We start from the raw sequence: 24,313 nt of genomic DNA, 5'->3' as shown, positions 1-24,313 counted from the left end.
TGGCCCTCCTTGGACCCAACCCTGCAACCTCCTCCTTGGAGTCTGGGGCCCAGAACTGGAGCCAAGTCTTCCTCCAGGGGAGGCCTGGCCAGCCAAGGCCCCCTCCCTGCTGCCCTTGTCCCTTGCTGAGGGGGGAGGGGGGGGGCTCGGCCTGGAAGGAGGAGGCGCTGAGGCCAGGCGGGGGGGGGCATTGCCTCCTCCTCCCTCCCTCGTCCCTTCCTTCCCCGCGGAGCCTCCAAGGCGAGGGGCTTTTTAAGGAGGCGGCTGGCTTGGCTTGCTTGACGCGGCGCCTCAGTCCCTGCTTTCTGGCGGAGCAGGAGCAGGATCCTCTGGAGCCTTGTGGAGGCAGGAGCTTTCCCTCCCCTTCCTTGGCTCCCTCAGGCTTCGGACTCCCCCTCAGGGACCCTGGGCTCCTTCAGGTGAGGCTCTTCTTGGAGGCAGCGAGGAGAGATGCTCCTGGAAGCCTCCTCTTTCTCCTGTTTTGTGGGTGTCTTGTGTGCACAGTCTCTCTTTCTCTCTCTCTCTCTCTCTCTCTCTCTCGGAGGCTTGGGCTCTGCCACTCGGGAGGAGGAGACCTCTAGGGTCCTGGGTTCGAGTCCTCGGCTCGGCTGGGTGGCTTCCAAGTCCGAGTCTCTCAGGGGAAGGCAAGGCTGAAAGCGCCTCTAAAATGAATCTCTTTCCAAGGAGAGGTTCGCCGTTGTTGTTGTTGTTGTTGTTGTGTGCCTTCCCGTCGTTTCGGAGACCTCCAGGCGACCCTAGGAGAAGCCTCAAGAGCCCTGCAGCCCAGCCTCCCCGCCAGGCAGGGACTCGCCATCAAAGCAGGGTTTAAAAAAAGCAGGGGTGGTTTCTAGGTTTTTGCCTGGGTGGCAGCCTCTAGAAGAGTTGGTTCGACCTCAGACGCCTGGTTTCCTTCTTTTTGAAAAAATAATAATAATAAGCAATAAAAATGAATTCATTCCGAAATCAGGCTGCTTTTATTGGGGGGGGGGGTTGTTTAAGGTTATGGGTTTTTTAAAAAACTTTTGCATGTTTAAATTTTAACTTTCTAATGTTTATTGGGGTATTTTAATTGTCTTTTAAAAATTGTTTGAATGTGTTTTTAGATTGTGAGCCGCCTGGGGTCCCTTTGGGGGAGAAAGACGGCATAGAAATAAAATAAATATATAAATAAAATTCATGGCCAGTTTTCTTCAGAGGGTTTTGGAGGTTTTTTGGGCATTGTCCTCCTCTGAGGCTGAGAAAGTGTGACTTGCCCAAGGTCACCCTCCAATGGGTTTCCATAGCCGAACCAGGAGTCAAACCATGCTCTTTTAGAGTCCTAGTCCAACACTCAATCCATGTTGGCTCAATGGGGGGAGATACAGCTTTGTCTCTTTCACATTTCTGGAAAAGAGGACATTCTTTGTCAGAATAAATGACAATAAGGACCATCTTTGCACAATCCCCCTTCTTCTGGTTTCTTTTCCTCTCTTTTTTTGGCTCAGAGTGGGACTCTTTTTTTTTTTTTTTTTTTTTTTGTACTTTATAAGGTGTTAGGTGAAAGAAAACTGACCTTCCAGACTATCACAGCTGTGTTTTTTGTTTTCTATGTGATACCTTTGTGACAAGATCCTTGGGGATATTATCTAACCCATCGTTTAACCCTTCCATTATCCCCCCCCCCCCATATGAAATATCACCTGTCTGTAACTGATGGCAAGGAGCAGATGAGAGTGAAAGAGATAATAGATGTAGCACTTTCCTAAGGATAAAGACTAAGAGCAATGCTTTGGCAATGAGGAGGAAGGACTCACTGGTCCATAGTCTCCCACCAAAGCGTCCTCTTTTGTTTGAATTAAACAAAAGAAATTACAACCGGGAGTAGGGAGTGCATCACAGTACTAAAAAGAAGAGGGGCATCTCAAGATGCATGTACACAAAAAAGTCCGACTGTGACAGCTTGACAAGATGCAAATTGCCTGAAATACTGAAACAGTGCATGAGAGGGGACACTTTTCAAAATGCCCATGTGCAAAGGAAAGAGTCTTGATTTCTCTTCTCCTTCGCCTTGCTGTGCTTGGGGTTTTGTTTTTGTTTTAAACAGGAACTGTATTTTTCACCTTTTTTTTACAGGATGCAGTTTTGTTCAGAGATGAATTTGACGAAGGTAATAAATAGCTTCACTTTTTTTGCCATTTTACACCACTGAAATCAGAACTGGGAGATAAAGGGAGGAGGGGGTTTGATATCAGCCACGGCGAGTGGGTTTTAATTTCCAAATGAGAGGACTAGAGACAGCCCTCCCTTGACATTTTCATTTTCTGATTCAAAAGCCATTATCTGATCCAACAGGAGAACTCAGGATCGAGTTCTTATTACATATTAGCAGGGGGGGGGAGTACTCAAGATATGCTCAGAGGGATCTGCATGCTCCCGGAGCTGAACGGTGGCATTAAAGGCAGATTCCAGAGCAAAGTCCCTGAGGAACTGCAGCTCAAATTAATCTCTGTGCAAATCGTGCAATGGCACTGAGAATCTAGAATTTTAAAGTTCAATACAGATTAGATGTAGCAGCGTGGAAAAGGTTTAATTGATGCTGTGAACAGTAGGCATCCTGGATCTGCAGGAAGCCCCAGATATAATGTCTGATAAATGTTGGCCTGCCCACCCCCAGCTTACCTTGAAAGCCCTCTTGTGCTTTGAAAAAACTGTCTGAAGTTCTGCAGGTGCAACTTGACAGTGTTGCAGTGATGTGTAAGAAGCCATATCTGTGGAAGATCTCCCTGCTACCACATGGTTTTTCAACGCAGAGGAGACCATGTTTGATCCGGACAGAGCTATCTGATCATTGAGATCTTGCCAAGTCTAAAGAGCAAGTGAAAGATCATGATTGACAATTTCAGATCCTTTTTGCCCCTTCTGTAGCAAGGGAAGGATATTTCCTTGTGCACAAAGTGTGTTAGCATACAAGGCTGAGTGACTCATTTTGTAGCTTGCTTCTGATCTGTTTCAGCCAAAACAGATTTAGCAGTCAAGCATCTCCCCTCAGTCATGCATCCCATGAAAAGGGGGCCTGGGTTAGCAAGGCAAGTCCAAGACTGAGGTCAGTGAAATACCAATCAAGTGCATCTTATGGGGCTGTTGAAATTCAGGACTGAAATATGCTCAGAGGAAGCTATGGGTTGCCATCCTGTTTTATCTGAGTTATTTCAAAGGTGGAAGATACTGTTTAGGGTGATGAGGTGTCTTAGCTGTAGAACATTCAAGAAAAAATATGGGACATTGCCAAAGAAAAGCTAAAAACGCTAACATAAATATAAATTCATGCTTCTTAGTCATGCTCAAAGTGGAGGACATTTTGGCATTCCTCCTGGACAGAAGGCTGAAATGTAGGGCATGTCCTGGAAAGGGAGGGCACCCTGAAACTGCAGGACTGCTGTGCTTGCTGGAACTAAAAGACCTAGGAATGAAAAGTCAGGCTGAGGGGGGGGGGGGGGGAAGACAGCTGAGGATAGGGAGCCTAAGGCAGGCAGAGAAATAGTAGCTCAAAATATGGCTGCCAGGTCACCAATGGCACCCATAAATTTAGTTCAGGTGACTAGCAGAGCGAGTCTTTGGTATACTCTGGCAAAGGAATAACATATTTTTTAAAACTGCCAGAAAAACATGGAGACACAGAAAATGTCCTTTCAAATCATGCCTTTCAGAAGGGTGCCAGGCTGTCTCATGCTGGAAGCATAAATATTATTGGTTGGAAGGACTTCCTACAAATGCCACTTACTAGTACAGCTCTTATTCTGTAAAGTCCCCTTGCCAGCCACTGGATATAAAAGGGACATACCTCTTTCACTCCTATACAGCAGGAGAGTAAAAACCAAGCTTTTCCAACCAAGTAGTTGGTTACTCAACCTAAGGTAACCAGAATTCATCAGTGCTGCAGGGTTTTGTTTTTTTATATCTTATGCCTGTTAAAAAAAATTAAAGATGATTGGAAATGTCTGTAGGATTGCCTGATTTCTGCTGGGCATACAGACCCATATCTGTCACTGTATGATGTGTGAATTGATCAAAAGGGAAGGGTCAGCAAAGGTTAAAATAATAGATAAGTAAAGTTATCTCAGAAGACACCCAAACTAGACTTGCAGATGACATGGAATGGTTCAGTATCATTGACAGAGCAGAGTAAGGGAGAAACAGGGCTTCAATAGCAGAGAACATTTGGAGGCTGAAGTTGTGAGGAGAGAGTGATAATCTTTTATTTACTAGCTGTTTGCATAGTATACATGTATAACTATTCCAAGTAGAAGGCTACCAACTCATGCACAGATTTCCTCTGTCCTCTGAGGCAGAGCCTAGAACAAGTGTTACTTCACAGAGAGCTGCTTCAAATTTTGGTGATGAAACGAGGAACCTTTCTAGGGATTCCAACCTAATTAGATATGTTACAAAATGATTTACTACCTAGGGTCTTAGAGTGGAAATACCCACTGCTTTGCAAGGGAAAGATTGATAATTATTGAGATTTCAGCAGGTGTGGAGAGGGATTTTAATCCTTTCCCCGTTCTGCTGCAGTCTTGACAAAAATAGCTTTCCAGAAGTTGCCTTTTGTATTGGCAGGCGATTCCCCCATTAGCATTTAGCATCAATGGAGGGGGAGATTTCTTACTGGTGAAAATAACTACTTCAGAGTGATGATTTTCATCCATCTTGCAGGAGAATGAAAAAGTATTACATTTCTCCATCCCACCCCATCTGTATGATCCTGATCATTTCTCTCTTTCTCGTTCTCTCTCTCTCTCTCTCTCTCTCTCTCTCTCACACACACACACACACAGAGAGAGAGAGAGAGAACCTCTGTTCATGGCTGCTTATTTGACCCACACTGTTCTTTTTGTCCGAGTTGCCATCTCTCATTTTATATTGATTTAAATATTTATATCCCACCCTGTATCCAAAGAGCTCAGGGCACCATGCAATAAAATAAAATAAAAAATTAAGAGGATAAATCTGTAGAAAAGAATGTATAATTTAAAAACATACTAAACAATAAAAGAGTTTAATATATGTTAAAACCATGGACATATACAAACTATAAAAGCAGTAGACCACACTTCCACATTTCTCATCTGACGATATGGGATTGATAGTGATTTACCCTGCAGATTTGTAAAAAGAGCAACCAAGCCACTTGTAATGGATTCTGAATGGTTGGCAGAAGGTGCTAAATCTGAGTACAGTGGGTCCTTGGTGTCTGGGGTTTGGTTCCAGGGCCCCCTGTGGATACCAAAATCTATGGATGCTCAAGTCCCATTAAATACAATGGCATAGTAAAATGGTGTGCCTTATATAAAATGGCAAAATCAACATTTGCATTTAGGAATTTATAATTTTTGGAATATTTTCAAACCGTAGAATCTGTGGATATGGAGGTCCAATTGTATCACTTATATGTGTCCTGAAGAAGTAGAAGAGATTGGGAAGGGAAGAGATTTGAGGGTGTTTTTTTTTTCTAAAATTGTTCATTGATTCTCCAGAAGCCTGGTAAAAATGCCTAGTGGTGCATGCTTGGTGAGACTTTGCTTTAGATTTCCACATTTATTGGTTCAGAATGGCTTCACTGATATATCTGAAGAGACTCAAGAGGTGACTGGCTTCTGGTCAAGCCTTTGCATTTTGCAAAAAAGATGATTGTGGAAAGAAGGCTTTTTTCTTGCAGAATTTAAAATCCATTTTCTTAGCTACTGCAGCAATCTAGTGACAGCTGGTAGCTCCCATATCAGTGAAGTGATGAACCTATTTTGGGGACAGAGTTTAGCACCTTGGATAGCTCCTCATGTTCAAATGAAAACCTGGAATGGACTCCACTGCCCACTGAGATGGGTGCCACCAGCCACTGTTCCACCTATAAGTGGTCTCAGAGGTGTAACTACCAAACAGCAGAGGCTTTTCACACTTAGAATTGAATTGCATAGTACACCTAAATGATAAGCAAAAGAGTTTGAAGTATGTACTGTGAATAAGACACTGTTTTTACTAGACCCTGAGGGAGTTGGGTAGGGAGGTCCTAAGATCCTGCTGTGCTGGTATTACATAGTCACAATCCAGTGTACTTGTTGCAGCAAAGTTGAAAGCACAGCAAGTATAGTTGATGCAAAAATCCATATATCAACCCACACTGACACAGAATCTCTGGCATTTCCCTTGTCGCCCGTGACAAAGCTTGCTGACAATGCCTTCATTTGAGCGGCACGAATCAGCATGGATCAACAGCAGGTGCAAGAGGAGGATGTCATCCCACACTCCCAAGCAAGCATGTTCCCAGTGAATTCATGGTGCCTCTCCTATTGAAGCCTTCCATATCACAAGGGTGGGAGGCTACAGGAATACGTTCTACTTGGAATAGTTATACATGTATACTATGCAGACAGCTAGTAAATAAAAGATTATCACTCCATATCACAAGGGTGGGAGGCTACAGGAATATGTTCTTGAGACACCGTTGGGCTAGTGGCAGTCTGGGTGGCATCACTCTTGTAATGACTTTGCTCAGGCTGCTTCAGGCTGTCTTTCCTTTTGTCCAGTTGTAGTGAGGCGGCTCCCTTAAGAGAGAGGGATGAGAGGGCTAATGAGGGTCAGGTGGGTGAGGAGGAGCAGGGGGACGCTGGAGAAGGAGGAGTCAGACCGGGGGAAATAAGAGGAGGAGAAAGGCGACCGGGGAGAGGCTCTCGTGGCGGAAGAGGAGGACGTGGAGCTGCGGTCGGTGAAGGGAGAGAGCAGGTAGTGAGGAAGCCCATAAGGGACGGGAGTCCTGCTATTTTACAGACCCGGTCAGGGGCCCGAAGAAAAGGTCCTCATGAAGAAGTGTCTTTGAGGGACCCACGAATAGAAGGGGACTTCCCTTTTTCGGAGTTAGGAGGGTGGGGTGCCAAGCCGCAGGAGTCCCTAGAAGGACTTTGGTGGGACGAGAAAGGGGAACTGTGGCAAACCGGCCCAGAGCCTGGAAGAAAGGAGAAGTCTGAGTTAGAGCCTCTGGAGAAGCATTCTGGGGGACAGACGCGGGCGGAGGAACACGGACGAGAGGAAGAGATTTGAAGGCGCAATTGATTGCCCAGTGTTTGGGACTTATAGTTTCACTGGTGAAGGCTTTCCCTGCCTGTTGCGGGAGCTGTGAATTTCCCTTGGTTTGTGGTGATTAAACGTTTGTTGCACTCGCCACGTGTTTGGAAGTTTGTTTCTATTTCACCTTACCGAAGGGGAGGAGTCCGACGAGTTGTCTATCATGCAGCCAGCTCCGCCAGCCCCGCCCACACCAGTTTATGTCTTCTCATTAAAAAAAAAATTCCATGTTTTTTGTTACTCGAAGTGAGACAACTAATTGAAAGATATTATTGTAGGATTCCTTGTAAAGACAGATGCAAAGTTAACATGCCTGAACATGTGTCTCACTGTCTACTTGTCTGTCCAGTTGAAGAGATTTTACTGTAAGTGCAGTATTGTTTAAAGATTTAGATATGTCATTTGATAAATCTGCTGGTGATTTGATCAGTTTTCTACCAAGGGACAGACCTCATAATATTTCTGGCCAGTTTTGTTGCTAAATCAACACTTCTAAAGAGGAATGTTTGCTGTGATGACAGATAAAATTGTTCAGATGAACAATCCTCCACTTGCTGAATGTTTGGTTTTACTAATTAGATTAACAGAATTATTATTTTATTTTGCTTTACATGCATTTCATTTTGCAATAGCTTTGGCTATACAAATAAACAATGTTGTTAACAACTTCAAATCCAGTCACACCACTTTCATGTTATTATTACAAACACCTTCCATGTCATGGCACTGACCATAATGGTTACTTCGTCACTCCCAAGTTGCACTACAACTCCCAGAATCACCCCGTCAGCATGGTATAACATACAGTCTGTACATGTTCTGAGCTCTTTTGAGAGGAGGAAATAATATGAAAATGAATAAACCCAAGAAAGCTTGACGGCTGGATGGAAGAACCAGAGCCTGGAAATGTTACTTTTTGGATTATAAATCCAAGGAGACCTCATGTTGCAGCTCCACTGCCTCTGGTGGCTGGGGCCTTCTGAAATGCAAGCAGTAGCGTAAAGATTCGTAATGCAAGCAGTAATGTAAAAGCCAACAGCAAAAAAATTTTTAAAAAAAATCAGTTAAAAAGAACTAGAAACTGATAAGCCTTTGAGACCATTTTGAAAGTTGGAATGGATGTAGCCAGAGTCATATACACATTGAGAGGGAGTTCCACAGATGATTTGTCTTCTTCTCAGTCAAGTCTAACAGCTTTCAAAGGCACAGACTCTCAACAAGAACAAAATATGATGATTAAATAGCACAAAACATAGACAGCACTGACAGAGAACATTAATTCTACCCCATTCAGAACAACATTTTATTTATAAAAGAAAACTTTCTGCACCCCCCCTCCCAACCTGACTAGTTGTGTAAGGAACCTTGAAAAAGAGTAACTGAAAGAGGTATGAAGTCATGGTGTTATCCATTTATCTTTCTGAAGTTTGGTTTTAGACTTGTCTTTTAATACAGTGTCCCCAATACTCTTCCATCAGAGCTTAGAAAATTGGCACTGGGGTTCATAGAATCATAGAGGTGGAAGAGACCGCAAGGGCCATCCAGTCCAACCCCCTGCCATAGTCATGATCACTGGGAGATTCTGCACAAGTTTCCACTTATGGACCCATAGCTCTCTAGACAAGAGGACAGTGCTGTGTCTTAATAGATTATATCTGTGGTGCTTTGTGGGTGTATAGGGATGGATGGGTTGACCGTTCCCTTGCTGGACAATGTTAACATCACATGTATTTCCTCAATGATCTGCATTTAGAAAAGAGGAAAAGGTTATATAATTTTCCACAGTACATTTATATATATATATTAGTATTCATTTTAATCTAGAACAAACCTTTCTACACAGATTTTGGTATATTTTTTAGATAAAAACTGTTTTGCAGCTTTCTTAGATGTGCAAAAAGTGAGAATCATTGCATTCTAAACTGAATTAGTCCAAGAAATACAAATCGGGATAGTTTTCTGGAAAACGTGAACTGAATGAAATTTTTAGGTTTGTTATACCATAGTATTCTACTCTGTTGCCATAATTAATGAAGATGCCATCCTTTTAAGTAGCTGAGGCAGTGGAAGGAGAGGATGAAGGGACAGCTATGTTTACTTATGCCACCTCTTGGTGTAATGCAGGGCTTGAAAAGTTGCTTTTTTGGACTACAGCTCCCAAAAGCCCCCAGACAGCCTATTCAGTAGCCAAGCTGGCTGTGGGATTCTGAGAGCCATGACCTAAGAAAGTAATTTGCCCAGGCTCTAGGTCTAATATTATATCTGTCAGGACAGGATTAACAATAATGTTATGTCAATATAAATGTGCACTGCCAGTAGAATTTTACCTCTAGTAAGTGCAAAAGCAATTTATTAATGATCCTACACTCATATAACCATTGCAGCTCAAAGACAGCATTCTCCACTATTAAAGTTGATGCTTTCCTTTTAAGGACTGTTTTTTGAGTGAAAGCTGTGGTCCCTCTGGAAAGGGGTGTGTGCAGTAGCGACAGCGACTATGATTGCCATCCGTTTCTTGTGTGCACAGCAGCTGCCACTTAGCATCGCTTTCAATGCACTTAACTCTGCACTAAATAAAGGGCTAGTGGGAGTAGGAGCAGGGAAACCTGCAGCAATTAAAACTCGATATTGTGTGTTTTGAAAGTCTATTGATATTGAATTAGAGCATGCTGTATGCCAAAGCCAATCAAAAGTATCAACAAATGGAATATCCATTAATGAATCATTTCCACTTTTTGAGCAGTCCCTGCCCTGAAAGTGTGATTCAAGCTGTTGGCGAGGAAGTGGGGGAAGAACACAGCTGAAACAAAAATGCAGCCCCCTCTGAAATCAAGGGAATTAGGTGCCCATGCAGTGTCTTTGCCTCTAAATGGCACCAAAGATAGGCAGTACTAATGCTGGCACAAATGCAGAAGTGTGCGGGTGGGTGATAAAGGGATATTTAATATTGAAACTGAATAGCTATGCAGTGAATGTTACTGAAGTTTTATTTGAAAGGCTGATTACCATAAGTTTGATTATTATTCTTAGTTTTTACTGTCTTCCAAATGCTACTGGGTGGGATTTTGAACCATCAGTGATTAAAATTCAGCCAAGAATCTAGGAAGGTGGTGGTGATGGTTTTTTAGTGATGGGTGAATTATCTTCAGTTTGGTAATGGGTAAATTCTCTTCCGTGTAACTAACACAAATAATTCCCCACATGCACAGTCACTAAAATGTGAACGTAAATCATATTACTCTAAAATTCAGAACTTGTGGTGCATTTGGTGCAATGGATTCAAACTATAGGAAAAGAGATTCCACCTAAAGTTTAGGAAAACCTTCCTGGCAGTAAAGGCTGTTTTGACCTTGGAACACATTTATTCGGAGTGTGGTGGAGTCTCTTTCTTTGGAGGTTTTTAAAGAGAAGCTGGGTGGCCATCTGTCTGGAGTATTTTAATTGTGTATTACTGTAGTGTGGCCCCTCTGCCTCCATTATCCCCTCAAACCCCACCAAAACCACCACCGCACAAGAAATTACCCTTATTTTGGCCGTTCCTGGAACTGGAATTTGCATTATATCATATATCAGCTGTCCTAATTTGACAGGAACAGTTCCAGTAACTCCTCTGCCATCCCAGTTTTTCACCTGCTTCTAAAAAATTTCTTCCTTTATCCCACTTCCCCCTTTGTCCTCAGTTTACCTCATTTGCTGCAAATTGAATTCAAAGTGCAAAAACTAGTTTCCGCTCAGTTAACTCAGCAGGGAGGAGAGAAGGAAAAGGGGGAATCTTGCACTTCCCAGCAGACACAAGCAAAAGCAAACCGCTCCTGCCTCTCCTAGTTTGTTAGGGAATAATTGCTACCTCCTCCGCATTTGCACATCCTTGCTTTACCTTCCAGGGCACCTCATATCCATACTAGCTGCTTAGATGCTGTGAAAGGTGCATTTCCATCAGTTTTTGAGATCTCAAAGCCTGATACAGTATATCAGATATGCAAAGTAGGCAGAATGAAACAGAGAACTCACCAAAAAAGGCCTTCTTTGCAGCTTACCTGTAGTCAACTCTTGTAGGAGGAGTAGAGAAGGACAAGAGGGCAGCCCCTGTGACATGACAACACGAGTAAATGCATTATAATCTGGGGCTGAAGTTGATAAAAGTTTGGGCTCCACTTGTAATGTGAGTGGAAGGATTTTTCGGTTCACTGTTAGGAGACCCCCATTCTGAGTTTCAGCGCAGTCTTTAATTATGCCTGAAGCACAGTTCTGTCTTTATGAGGAACACAACTCCACTGTATGCTGCCTTCTAAATTGTACCTTTCTCTGGCTGAATGACATGCTTTTACCATATATAACGGGCACAGTCCACTAAAAATGTCTCTGGTGCAGGTGCCCCTAAAGAAAATGGGAACAAACAAGAGCACAGTTGTGCTTTTAAGTGACACCCCTTAGTTCCCCACTGTTCGTGTGGGAGATATTCACTGGGGATTCTACCCAACTATAGCATAATAATTGCAATTACCCTGGGTACTTTCTGTACTCATGGCTGATCTTGTTTATAATGTACTCTTTTTTTCCCCAATATGGAAGCAAAATGTGCTTTCCTTACCATCCCTTTCCAAGAATCCTTATTGGGATTCCAGATACAGTACCAGTTATATTTGCCTATATGGCTGTTTACAAATAGATTGGTAACAGCCAATTCAGTGTAGTGGTTTGAATGTTTACTCTGGAAGATCAGGGATGGAATCTTGGCTCAGCCATGTAAACCCACTGGCTGACCTTGGGTAAGTCTCAAACCCCAATGAAGAAACTTGCCAAGAAAACCATGATAGGTTTGTCTTAGGGTTGCCATAAGTCGGAAAGGACTTGAGCACACAACAACAACAACACGGATCCCCCCTTTCCCCAGTCATGCACATTTTAAAAGGATGTTAGGGTATGTTTTATTTTATTTTTATTTGTTTTGCAACAGACATCCACCTGAGCCTTTTATTTGCTGGAGATTTTTTGTATGTGGAATGATTGAGTAGAGACAAAATGGCCATGGCATAGCATCTTTAGTTTAAAAAGTGCAGGTCAAGCCAGGTCCCTGCATAGCTGCTATTTGCCTATATAATATGTGATAGAGGTGAGAGTCAAAATCATTATCATTTATGCCCCACCTTTTCACCAAAGACAGTGTTCAAGGTAGGCTCGAGGACTCAAAGGCTGGGACTCAGTACTAGGACTTAGTTGATCTGTCTACTTGTAAATGTACACACATTAATTGCACTGCATTTGTGTGATTAATATTATATCTAGGAGCTTATTGCATGAGTTTTAAAACCAGTTCAAGCCTCCCAGGCTGCAGCCAGGACATGGGATGGAGGCGAGGATTATTGCATGCTAAATCACTGCCTAATCGCAGGCCACCATCAGCCCGGGTCCCAGCCGCTATTTGCCAGCACTTTTTAGAAGCTGGAAGGCTTCTGACTTTGAAAAAGTGCTGGCGGAGTGCAGCTGGGACCCAGCTTAGACCCGGGCTGATGGCAGGTGGCAATTAGGCAGTGATTTAGCATGTGATAATCCCTGCCTGTGTCCTGTGTCCTGGCTGCAGCCCAGGAAGCTTAAGCTGGTTTTAAAGTTCATGGGATAAGCTCACTAGTTTGACCTAAAAGATAGCTTTGCATGGCCAGTACATTTGGATACTTTCTTAAGATACCTTTTCAAGTGCCAAGTTTCCTTACCAATAATGGACATGGATTGGATTTCATTTTTTTAAAATGCTCCTTTTTCTTGTGAAACCAAATATTTTTAGTTATGAGGATAAAATGTGATTCTTCTGATCATCAGGTAAAAATATGGTTATGTGATGCAGCCTTAAATTATTGCCCATAAAGGAAAATGTTTGTCTGAAAGAAAGAAAAGACTGTCAATTTCAAAATTAAACATGAATAAAAGCTGAATAATAATAGGGCTATTTATTAGAATAAGGAATGGGATGATTATTAAGTGACTAAATTATAATGATGTGACAGTGCCTTTTTTGGCTGCACACAAGTAGAGCAATGATCTAGAGCAAAGAGCCATTCTTTATAAGAGCATACTAGTATGCACAGGAGAGGGATGGCTCTTCTCCATAATGCCCCACATGCTCAAGGGGAACCTGCCTGTAAATGAAATATAGGAATTGACACATGCAACTGAATTCAGGGAATGTCTAATGGATCTTCATAGTGTCCTTCTGTCCTCAACTTGTGGAAATGACTTCAACAATTACTTTATTAGATTTTTCTTATCTTCCAAGGAACTCAGGGGAGTATTTAAGTCCCATCCTCCCATTCTGTCTTTTAAACAACCGTATAAGACAGTGCATCTCAAGCTATCTGATATGGGAACCAGCCTTGATTCTCCTCCAATTTGCCAGGGACTAGTACCATACTTTGCTTGCATTTTGTCTTTCTTTCCTAGAAAAATGCCAGGGAACAACAGCTAAGATAAAAGAATTGACTATGAACTGGCACCAGTCCATGAATACCACTTTGAGTAGCACTGCTGTAAGGTACATTGCACTGGGGGGTGATGACTAGGCCAAAGTGACATTCATGAAATTGCTAGACATTCAGGTAGAATCTAAATGGTCTCAGTCCAACAATGCACCACAGTTTGGCACTGGGTCTTTTTGTCAGTGCATGTATCACTGAGGCGGCTTCTGTAGATGACATGAGGAATCAGTCCAGTTTATCTGTTGGAGGAGTAGAAGTAATGGTGGAATAGTGCTGTGCAGTGAATTTGTGTTGGGGAAAATACTTAAAAACACTCCATCCCTTTTCCTTCCTCGCTTACCAAATCTGATGAGTCCTTAGCTAATATTTCCTCCAAGTTCATAAGACTTATTTTCACAATTGCATAGTTTAAGGTAGGTCTGTCAGGTCTATGCTGATCACCATCTTATTCCAACTGGCATTTTCAGAATCTATCATTTTGCACTAGGCAATGTTTTAAATAAATGGGATAATTTATTTATTTATTGCCACAATAGTCTTAATTTTAAGAACAAACAAAACAAAGATACAATACACAACATAAATGCACAATTACAAGACTAACTACCCCAAGCTATCCATCCCCCTTCCACTACTTAATGAAACATACAAGAGTTGACTTCCCATCCCCTAAAATAAAGACAATATAATATAAATAAGACCAAATTATCTATACAGCTAAACTATACTTATATGTTATGACTTAGAATCTTGGAGAAAGTTAAAAACTTTAGTCTTCTCATTTTGCTAAAGCAGTCTTATATTTAGCTTAGAGTATTCATCCAGAACATGACTACATAGCCCAAAAACCCCACAAAAAAACTAAAGATTACCATGTTTACAAGTCTTTTTCATAACTGAAAGCCTATTTCAAACTCTATTTTTGATTTTAATATTTATCTTATTTCTCATCAAAAACAAATGTTATCAAGGATGACCTGAACTTTAATATGACACCAAACATCTCATATCAAATAACAAATGATCTCCAAACCAAAATGAACCAATCTATAACATTTTAGCCATGTAATTTAATACTGTACATTAAACATCTTGAGCCTGTTAACATCAGAAACTAAACAATATTAAAGTCTTAAAAGGTTTTATTTCCATTCATTTGTGAAAATATTTCTGACTTGTTTCTTAAACTTACATTCCAGTCTCTTGTCTGTTGCCATCTGAATACTACTGCAACAACAACAACAACAACAAAAATCATTCTATTTTGCTTAGTGTTGGAACATTAAGATGTGCTGAATCAGAGCATTGGATTCACAGTAGAAACCACCATGAGGGATCCTCTAAATGCAGAGTGCTCATTTGGCTTTTTCTAAAATGTTACCCTGTATTCAGCGTTTCAGGAGCTAACCCAAACCATCTTGGACATGCATTGTTATTGTTGTGTGTGCCTTCAAGTCATTTCCAGCTTACGGCAACCCCAAGGTAACTTCATCATGGGGATTTCTTAGCAAGATTTATTCAATGGGGATTTGCCAGTGCCTTCTCCAAGGCACAGAGCATGTGATTACCCAGTGGGTTTCCATGGTTGAGCAGAAATTCAAAGCCTGGTCTCCCAGAGTGCTAGTCCAACCACTAGACCACTCTGGCTGTCATGCATCAGTGGCTAGCATCATATGATGCAAAAGTTTGCATAGTATAGCCTCAACTTCATTTTGAAAAAAAAAAAATAGAGATGAAAAATTCTCACCTAGTGTTCCTTACTGTATTTAGGAATACTTATGTATATAACCATGGGCCACAAGGAATGTTTGTGGAGTGATTTGTAAAAAGAGACCTATCCATTTTTGAGAGTGAGGTTCTATGTATATGTTGCATACAGTGTGTATACTAGAGCTTGATTGTAGCTTCATTTCTCCAAAGAGAAAGTGGAGGAACAATGAGATCTTTAATCCTCTCCCCAGCTACTCATAGTATTTCTCATCACTCTTAAATTGTACTTCCTTCCCAACAACAAAGTCTACCCCCACCTGCTATTTTCCCCCATGCCAAATCGCACACACCCCACTCTTAGTGGCTCTTTCCATTTGCCGAACTCAAAATCCATCTGTGATGCACTTTTGCACACCTTTGAATGCTTGCAAGGGGAAAAGTTGCTTGGGAGGCAGGTTGAAGCAGGAAAGTGACAGGTAGAGAAAGGGTTATGCATCCCTCTTTCCTGTTCTTCACTCTTCATAATCTAGTGGAGCTTTAATACATGAATTTTCATTATCGTATTCATTTACCTCCCTACTGCCATGAACAATCAGTCATCCTTGAGGAGCTACACTACAAACAGCCCTCTCATTCCAAAGTGCATACAGAGCAGAAAGCTTTTTGTGAGAATTGACCCCAGCAGTGCAATCCTCTGTTGTCAGCAGTAAGTCTGATTGAGTTCACTACAATGATCTGCCAGGTATAAATGTATAAGATTGCAGCCTAAGAGGGGAACCAATGAAGCAAGGGTTTTTGGTTTTTTAATAATTATGTAGTATAACAACTCTTAAGATTCTATCCCTTTTCTTTTTAGTAGGTTATAAAAAATCTATTAAATCTGTTGATTAAATTGACTTAAAATCACTAGAAATCAGTGGAAGGAAGCTGATTCAATTAATTAAACAATTGTGTATAGATCTTAAACTATGTCATCTGAAAAGTGGTGTTTTACATTTTATTGAGGGTGGGCTAACTACCTTGTGGCACTGAATGGGAATGAAAATGGTGTAATCATGAAGATAATGTGGGTTAAAATATTTTGTGCAACCACTTGTTGGTTCCATGCAGGAATGAAGCATAATTTATTAAAACATTGTATTCTGAGCACTAAGAATCAGAATAGGGGGTTTTGTAGCTCGAGAATCAGCTGGACCTGGCTGCGCCGGGTATAATTTTCACTAACCATTGCCTGTATGAAAGGAGAATGTAATCAGCTGTGAAGCCTATTTGAGGCACTGTTTCACAAACCACACTGGAATACAAAGGCCAACCACATGTTTTTGAATTGATTTTTGAAAAGTTATCCAGATATTTTGTGCCAATCCATGGCTGTTCCAGTTATTCCTCATGCACAGTGAATAAATTTAATAGAAGGGGACAAATGAGCCATCTTACAATTTAAATACTTTGTATGGGCATGAAGTGCCATAATGATGTAGAGCCCTCAGAACTACATATCACCAGCATGTAAAGAAAGCAAAACCAGGGTTGTAGGGGTTACTGATGGTCAAACATATTAGAGTACAACTGTGGAGTGATCAAATAATGGGACACAATTTCTTAACGGTACATCTCTGTCAAATATGTACAGAGCGTACAGCTATAATTAAGGGACTAAAAAAAGTTACTTTTTTTGGATTAAAACTTCTAGAATGCCCCAGCTGGCATATAGAGGATTCTGGTCCGTGGGGCACAAAAATAATATTTTTTAAGTAATCCATCACTAGATGATACAAAGCCCTTTGCAGAGAGACATAACAATGACTCTAAGCCTATCTCCTCAAGGAGTTTCCACTCTAAGGTACAATTACAGGTTTAGGAGGGATATAGACCACTAATGCATAAAAATACCACCACTTCTGGGCAATGCCTGCCAACCTCCAAAGTGGCACAATTTTGGCAGAGGGACCCTGTTGAGAATCTCTACCAGTACTAATCTAGTGATGTGACTGGGTTACAAGGATTTATGCATCTGTTAAATGTGGTCTTGTATGTATGTTAATTAATATACTCCTCAAAGAAGGCCTCGAGTATGGCTTTCTTTCTGTTTTTTCAAATCCCAGTCTCATGGGTTTTTGACTGTGTCAGTGATGTTCCATGCATGTCTAAGTGTGCTTATGTGCCTGTTAATTAATGACATACTGCTAAATGGAGGCCTAAGTTAATGTGGTTTTATTTATTTATTTGTAATTTTATTAATTAATCATTCATTCATTCATTCTATTCATGTCCTTCCTTTCCTCTAATGAACTAAAGGCAGCGTCCATGCTGCAATAAAGAGCTTGGAAAAATTACCCTTTTTGGACCAGAATTCCACAAATTCTTCTGTAAATATGTGGAGAATTCTTTTCCCCACTATTATCCTTACAACCACCCTATAAAATAGGCAAGGCAGTGTGTCTGGACCAAGGTGACCCAGAGAGTTTCATGCCTCAGTGAACTATATCTCCCAGGCCCCAGTCCAACCTTACAAACTCTAAACCACATGGAATCTCAGATATATAAATTACTGTATGTATATCTTATCTTTGTTCCATTGTGGAATAGTACTATATTACTGCTGCTGTTGACATTTCCTACACATGTCCCTTGAGGTCAGTGGACAACATGTTTAACAGTTTGTCTAAATGTGTATGTATGAATTACGAAGCTTCAGCAAAAGTTTGTTCTTTGTTCCAATGATAGGCATTCCCTTCTTGCTTAAAACGTTTTCTCCATATTTATTTTCACAGACCATAAGGCAGAAAGGACTCCGACTCCTGATAAACTGTTCTGGATGTCCTCCCCTTTCCCGCTTTGGATGCCTTCCCAACTACAGACTCCCCCAGCTTGGCAGTCTTCCTAGGATGAGACTTCGCAATTGCTGGCTACTTCAAGCCAGAAATCAATCAGCCAGGAAATTCCTTCTGTCTGGCACTCAAAGAATCAGGAGCCTGTTTCTAACAGACTGCAAGGCAGCATTGTGATGAGTTTAGGGGCTGTGTGCAAAATGGGGAAAAACCTCACTTAAAGCAAGTGATAATTCAGAAATATCAGAGGAAAACAAATGTTCTTGTACTTTGAGAATAATTCCTCCCCTCTTCCCCCTTACATACTGCCCTTCATTGAGTACCCAAACACACACCAATTCTTCAGTGTGCCTCAGATGCCTTGGGAGCACATCACAATTCTGCATAATGCTCCTTTGGAACTGGCCAGCCTCGCCATTAGGAAGAGTGAGGTTGCTTCCTTGGGTAGCAGATCCAGGGGGACAGCAGTGGCAGTTTCTCAATAGTTTGAACTGCAACTTTCAAAATCCCCCAACCAGCAGTGAGCATGCTGAGTTGGGTATTCTGGGATCAGCAATCTCAAGAAGTAACTTTTCCAAGCTTTGACTTTACTAGGACCCCATAACACTTCTATAGTCTTGACTGTTGGAGTACAGAGCTAAGTATGCTAGATAGGTTTTTTCCTGCACTCCATAAACTAGCTCGGGTTGATGACTTTAGATGTGATGGAGCATGCTGTCCCCTGCATTTCTAGTGCTGAATTAAATTTCAATAGACAGTGCACTCACCTTCTGTAATGTGGAATAGGAAAGAGTGTGATGATTGTTGTTTTGTTATTTGCCTTAGGCAGCAAAATGCTTTGGGACAGTCCTGAAGGTGTTGTGCTAGTGGTCTTCATTATGCAGTTTTCCTCTCTGAAAAGTAATCCTAGTGGATTTCATGTAATGTTTATAAAATGAGAAGAAAACCTCATATAACTCCTATGTAGAAGAAGGAGTTTACAAGAAACTCATATAGACCTCTTTGTGGCAGAATATAGGAATATTCCATGTGTTCTTCTGTTGTGAACACTGATTGCCAAAAAAAGCAAGCTAACCCAAACAAGTTTGCAGCAAAAGCTGAACTAAAAAACACAGAAAGAGGAAAAACCTAGTACAGTGCCTAAGGGACAAAAGGACCTTAGACTTGAAAGGTTCCAGGAAACTTTGGAAGCAGCACAAACTTTGCCACTCTAAAATATCTGATTTTGTCTGATTTTAAAAAATGAGCAGGATCCAGTCTAGATACCATTTAGATGGGAGACCATCAAGGATACAGATCATTACCAGATAAGGCTGGGGTCAAATGCTCCTTGAAATCATGGAGACCTGCTGCCAGCCAGAATTCTCAGTACTAGCGAGATACCATCAATAGTGTGATTCAGTGTGGGGCTCCTGTGCCTTTGCTCCTATGCCTGTTTGTGAAAGGTCAGCAGTGAAGAATGAAACAAACTACACAGGTTCGTAGGAGTATGCTGTAGAGCATTGATGCCACTGAAGAATAAGTCCATGTGCAGGTGAAAGGGATATGATTACACTCTTTAAATACCTCAAGTGCTGTCACAGAGGAGGGCAAACATGTTCTCTGCTGCCCTAAAGGGTGGGATCAAACCTAATGGTTTTATGTTACTCTTAAAGAGTGTAAGAACAGTTTACAAATGGGACCAATTTGGAAGCGGGGGGAGGCTAAGGTTCATTCTGTAGATGTCTTCAAAAAGAGACTGGACTGCCATCTGCTGGGGTGCTTTAGTTAGAGATCCTGTACAGTTGACCCTCCATTTTCGTGGGGAATCCATTCTGGAACCACACACACACACACACAAATGGAAAATTGCCAATATTGGAGTCCATATTGACTCCAGTGATGGCATGCTCCTGTGCTTTGGGTTCATGCCCTTTTGTGTCGCCCTCCGTTTGTGCCTCGCTTATTTCCGAGGAATGCAGACTCCAAGTCCGTGAATGGAGGAATGACTGTATTTAGCAAGAGATTGGACTGGATCCTGGTGAAGCCCTTTCCAACACTATGATTCTGTGAAGGTCTCCAAGAAAGATCTAATGTGGGAAGAGGTAGATCTTTAGATATTATATACCTAGACTGTTCAGAGTTATAACTGTCAGCACCAGCACTTTGAGTTAAACCCCAAAACAATACGAGAGTCAATTGAATTGTTTCAGAACTGATGTTATATATTTTCTTTGGCCCATTTAAGTCAACAGTCTGGCAGCCATGTTTTCAACCAGTTGTCATTTTTGAGAACTGTTAAGAAGCAGCCCTGTAGATATCATGCAAGTTTGAACCAACGGAACTATTAAGATTCTCTGTCTCTCAGATAGGTTAATCATTTAGGGCTGCATCCACACTGCAGAAATAATTCAGTTTGACACCATTTTAACTACCATGGGTCGATGTGATGCAATTCTGGGAACTGTAGTTTGTTGAGGCACCAGAGCTCTCTGACAGAGAAGGCTAAATGTCTCACAAAACTACAATTCCCAAAATTCCATAGCACTGAGCCAAGGCAGTTACAGTGGTGTCAAACTGGATTATTTGTGCAGTGTAAATGCAGCCTTGAATAGCTTTTTTAAAGTTTATACTAAAACGCAGAATGACCCCACCACCCCACTGAAGTGGAAGCCATCACCCGCCACTGCTCCTCTTCCCAAAAACTGTAGCCTTCTACAGCAGCTTTATCTATTTAAAATAGCACTCAAGTAGGCTAGAGCATACAAAAACCAAATTTAAACAGTGAAAAAACTTAAGATCATCACAATAGGAAAAACAGGTTGGAAAAAGAATCCTAAAACCTAAAAAATGAGTTAATAGCAATAGCAGCTTTATTTATACAGTATATCACTTCATACTGCACTAAGCAGTCTCTAAACAGTTTACAACTGTAAGCTAATTGACCCCAACAAGCTGGATACTCATTTTAGCAACTCCAGAAGGATGCAAGCCTGAGTCACGCCTGAGCCCCTGGCTGGGATTGAGCTCACAAGCTGATGCTTTGTGAGTGAGTGGCTGCAGTACAGGTATTTAACCACTGCACCACCAAGGCAGGTCCTTTCTAGAAGCACAAGTAGTGGAAACTGATCATAGTTTGTTGTGCATTTCACAACCTGGTATCAAACCAGGACAAAGCCCTGCTATGTATGTTCCTCAAAGAAGTCTCCACATGCAATGATTGTAGCAACCTGGTTAACTTCAAAACAAGACCAGCACTCTCTTTGCTTTTCCCCAAAAAGGACTGAGGCAATGTTGCCTGTAACTGTATATGTTTGTCTCATACTTCCACACCTTAGAGGTGTAATGCTGTGATGTGATCCACAGGTTACCAGTTACCACATAAAAACATGCACCTGAGGAAGTAGGCTGAAGTCTATGAAAGCTCATCTTTCTTTCAGTTAGTTTCAAAGAGGCTACAAGATCCTTTTGCATACTTAGTTACCACATGGTAACTTGGTAGAGTCTAGCCACCTATAGCATCTACAGTACTTACTTCATGAGAAAGATGTTGGTCTTCTTCTGTTTGCCAGTGGTCAAAGGAGCAGAAAGGGCAAATGATAGTGATACTGATTGATAGTGATGCTAGAACACTCTGGGTCACTGTGTGCTCTATTTGAAAAACCAGTAGCCCAAGCATTTCACTACTGCAAACATGGAGTACATGTTGTTGATTCAGATTATGGGAAGCTTCAAAACAGCCCCAGGAAAAGTATCTAAAAGAAATCTAAAAGATTTCTATCTAAAAGAAAACTAAAGGAATTCATTCTTGCCCAGATGGTTGTTTGTTTTTTACAGGTTAGAAATAAGACTAAAGTGGCAGCATCCTTACTCAGCAGCTTGTATTGACTTTTTGAGCTCAGAAGACTGATCTTGTTTTCCTCTGTTCTGTGCCTCTTCTTGTTGCCTTTCATCTCCATGGGTTATTTTTTTAATGCATTCTTTCTTTCTCAATCCCACGCGCCTCTCCAATCTGCAGAAAGGTGAAAAGGGGCCAGGAGTGAGGCACAGGATGGCTTTCCTCTATCTGCTGCTTCATTCCCCACCTCCGACATGAATAGGGCCCTTCATACATGCCTCAAAAAAGAAACACAGATGCTTTTGTTTGGAGGACTTGTAGGGTAGGATGGAATTAATAAATCAGAGAGCTGATATTGTACTGCTACATTCTTGCAATTTTAAGGCACAATCATGAAAGGCAAGTGGGGTAGGGATTGGGTTTAGTTAATTTATCTTTAGAGAAAGTCTTTTGCCAACCTCTTCCATGTTCCTCTCCATGCAGCTCTTCCTTTTGTATTCTCTTTCCTCAACAACTAAACATTACATCAAAGCCATCTAATGCATCTTCAGAGCAGCAATAAGAAGATCAGGGTTAAGGGAAGGGCTTTCTACAGATAAAATGTTTATTCCTGCAAGCCAGGTAAATGTTTGTGGAAATTGATAAATATGGATATAGTTGGGAAATCAAGTCTATTTTTATCTTCTCATAAGCCATTCTTATAGCTGTGGAGCAGTTGCTATATCTGATTTACAAGATTCCTGTCAATCAAGACAAAAACCAGGTTTGACACTGCAAATGCTATCATCTTCAATTGTTATATTGGGATAATGGTAAGGTAGGCTTTTGAGCTGGTTACTGCAGAGATAGACAGAGGGCAGACTGGAATCTCTGAGTAATTGACAAAGGATGGGCAAAATCTTTTTTAAAAAAACTTTTAATTGTTCAACAAAAATTGGTGTATGAATTTGTGCATGTACATACATAGATGCACAATATATGCATGCAGCCAAGAGAGATGTTTGGGTATAAATTCATCAGATTGCTGCTATTAAAAAAAAAGTTAACAAGCTTCAGGATTTTTTTTAAGTATACGTCTGTTGCACGTGGCTTCAGTTGGCAGATTTTGGGGTTTTAGTAACATACAAAGTGGACCTCACAAGCCTGAAATCTGCCCACTCCTGACTTAGGCTCATGTGCTGTGGGAAAGCATTGAGGAGCATGGTAAATGTAAAATAGCCCCAAGATTGGAGAAAGATACAACAGGTTCTTGAATAAATATCTCCATTCAAAATATTTAAGGAAAAGAACTGGAGAATGGGACTTAGGGCCCAAACAGACAGGCCAAAATAAAGTTGCTTCGGGTCACTTTGGAGGTATGCTATTTAAATGATGCATGTGTCCTAAGAAGCCAGAAACCACGCCAAAGCTGCACTCCAGTCCTAAGGACTGGAGCATGGCATTGGTGCGGCTTCCAGCCTCTTAGGACACATGCATCATTTAAACAGCATATCTACAAAGTAACCCAAAGCGGCTTTATTTTGGCCTGTCTATTCAGGCCCATTGAAAGCTAGGAATCCCACCCTAACTGCACACTGAATTTAGGGAATTACTTCTGAGTAGACATGTATAGGACTGTATTTTAAAAATTAGCATTATTATAGTGTACGGTGCTTCGAACAATTACCTTTTTGATCACAGGTCCCAGAATCATCCAGCTGAGCAGTAGCAGTGGGAATCATAGTCAAAAATGCGATTTTCCCAACCTGCAATAGACAAACTATCACTTTTGCCTCCTTGGATGTCACTTTCGCATTAGGCAAATAATTTTATTTTCCCAGGCTTTGAAAAACTCAGCTTTTACACTTTCTTCATGTTGCTATTCCTGTGTTTAAATTGTTTTGTAGTAATGTTTGTTTTCTTAATTTTAAATCATTTATAATTTTTCATAGAGCTGGCCTTGGAATATGCTGAAGGGTAGAGCTAAGATGCTATAGTGGTTTAGAATTGGACTATGGAGTTTATCACACGGGGAAATTGGGACTTTAAACAGTGATTATCCCAAGAAAATTGTGCAATTGACATTAAAACGCAATTAAAATGAAATTAACACAGCCATTATCCTGTAAATAACCAGGCAATAAATAGCAAAAAGTCATTCACGAGATTTTCCTGTGAATGATTTGCTGCTGTTTCTTGCCTGGTTATTCACAGATTAATGGCACTTTCATTACATTTCACCTCTACATCATGTAAAAACCGTTATCGCAATTATGGGATTTTAATAGGTTAATCACAGTTTATACTTCCAATTGTCACCTGTGTGATAAACTCCTATGACTCTTTGGAGACCAGGATTCAAATTCCTGTTCCATCATGAAAACTCACTGGGTGACAGTGGGCAAGTCATG

General features: G+C 41.2%; 1 protein-coding gene across 5 annotated transcripts in view; it reads left to right on the top strand.

Moving 5' to 3' along the window:
• Positions 1 to 217: 217 nt before the first annotated feature.
• LOC121926539 (galactosylgalactosylxylosylprotein 3-beta-glucuronosyltransferase 1-like) overlaps positions 218 to 24,313 on the top strand; it is a 64,405-nt gene continuing 40,309 nt past the window's right edge. For 2 of the 5 annotated variants that reach the window (XM_042459587.1, XM_042459582.1), the window contains exon 1: positions 218 to 419. The gene's annotated coding sequence lies outside the window, so the exon portion shown is untranslated. Of the gene's footprint in view, positions 420 to 2,112; positions 2,147 to 22,016; positions 22,545 to 24,313 lie in introns of those variants that run through there. The other 3 variants (XM_042459583.1, XM_042459585.1, XM_042459584.1) reach the window with 3 other exon arrangements.

This window comes from Sceloporus undulatus, chromosome 3 (assembly GCF_019175285.1).
Source record: "Sceloporus undulatus isolate JIND9_A2432 ecotype Alabama chromosome 3, SceUnd_v1.1, whole genome shotgun sequence".
NCBI lineage: Eukaryota > Metazoa > Chordata > Lepidosauria > Squamata > Phrynosomatidae > Sceloporus > Sceloporus undulatus.
The sequence above is the reverse complement of the archived record's forward strand: the minus strand, read 5'-3'. Positions and strand labels throughout refer to the sequence as shown.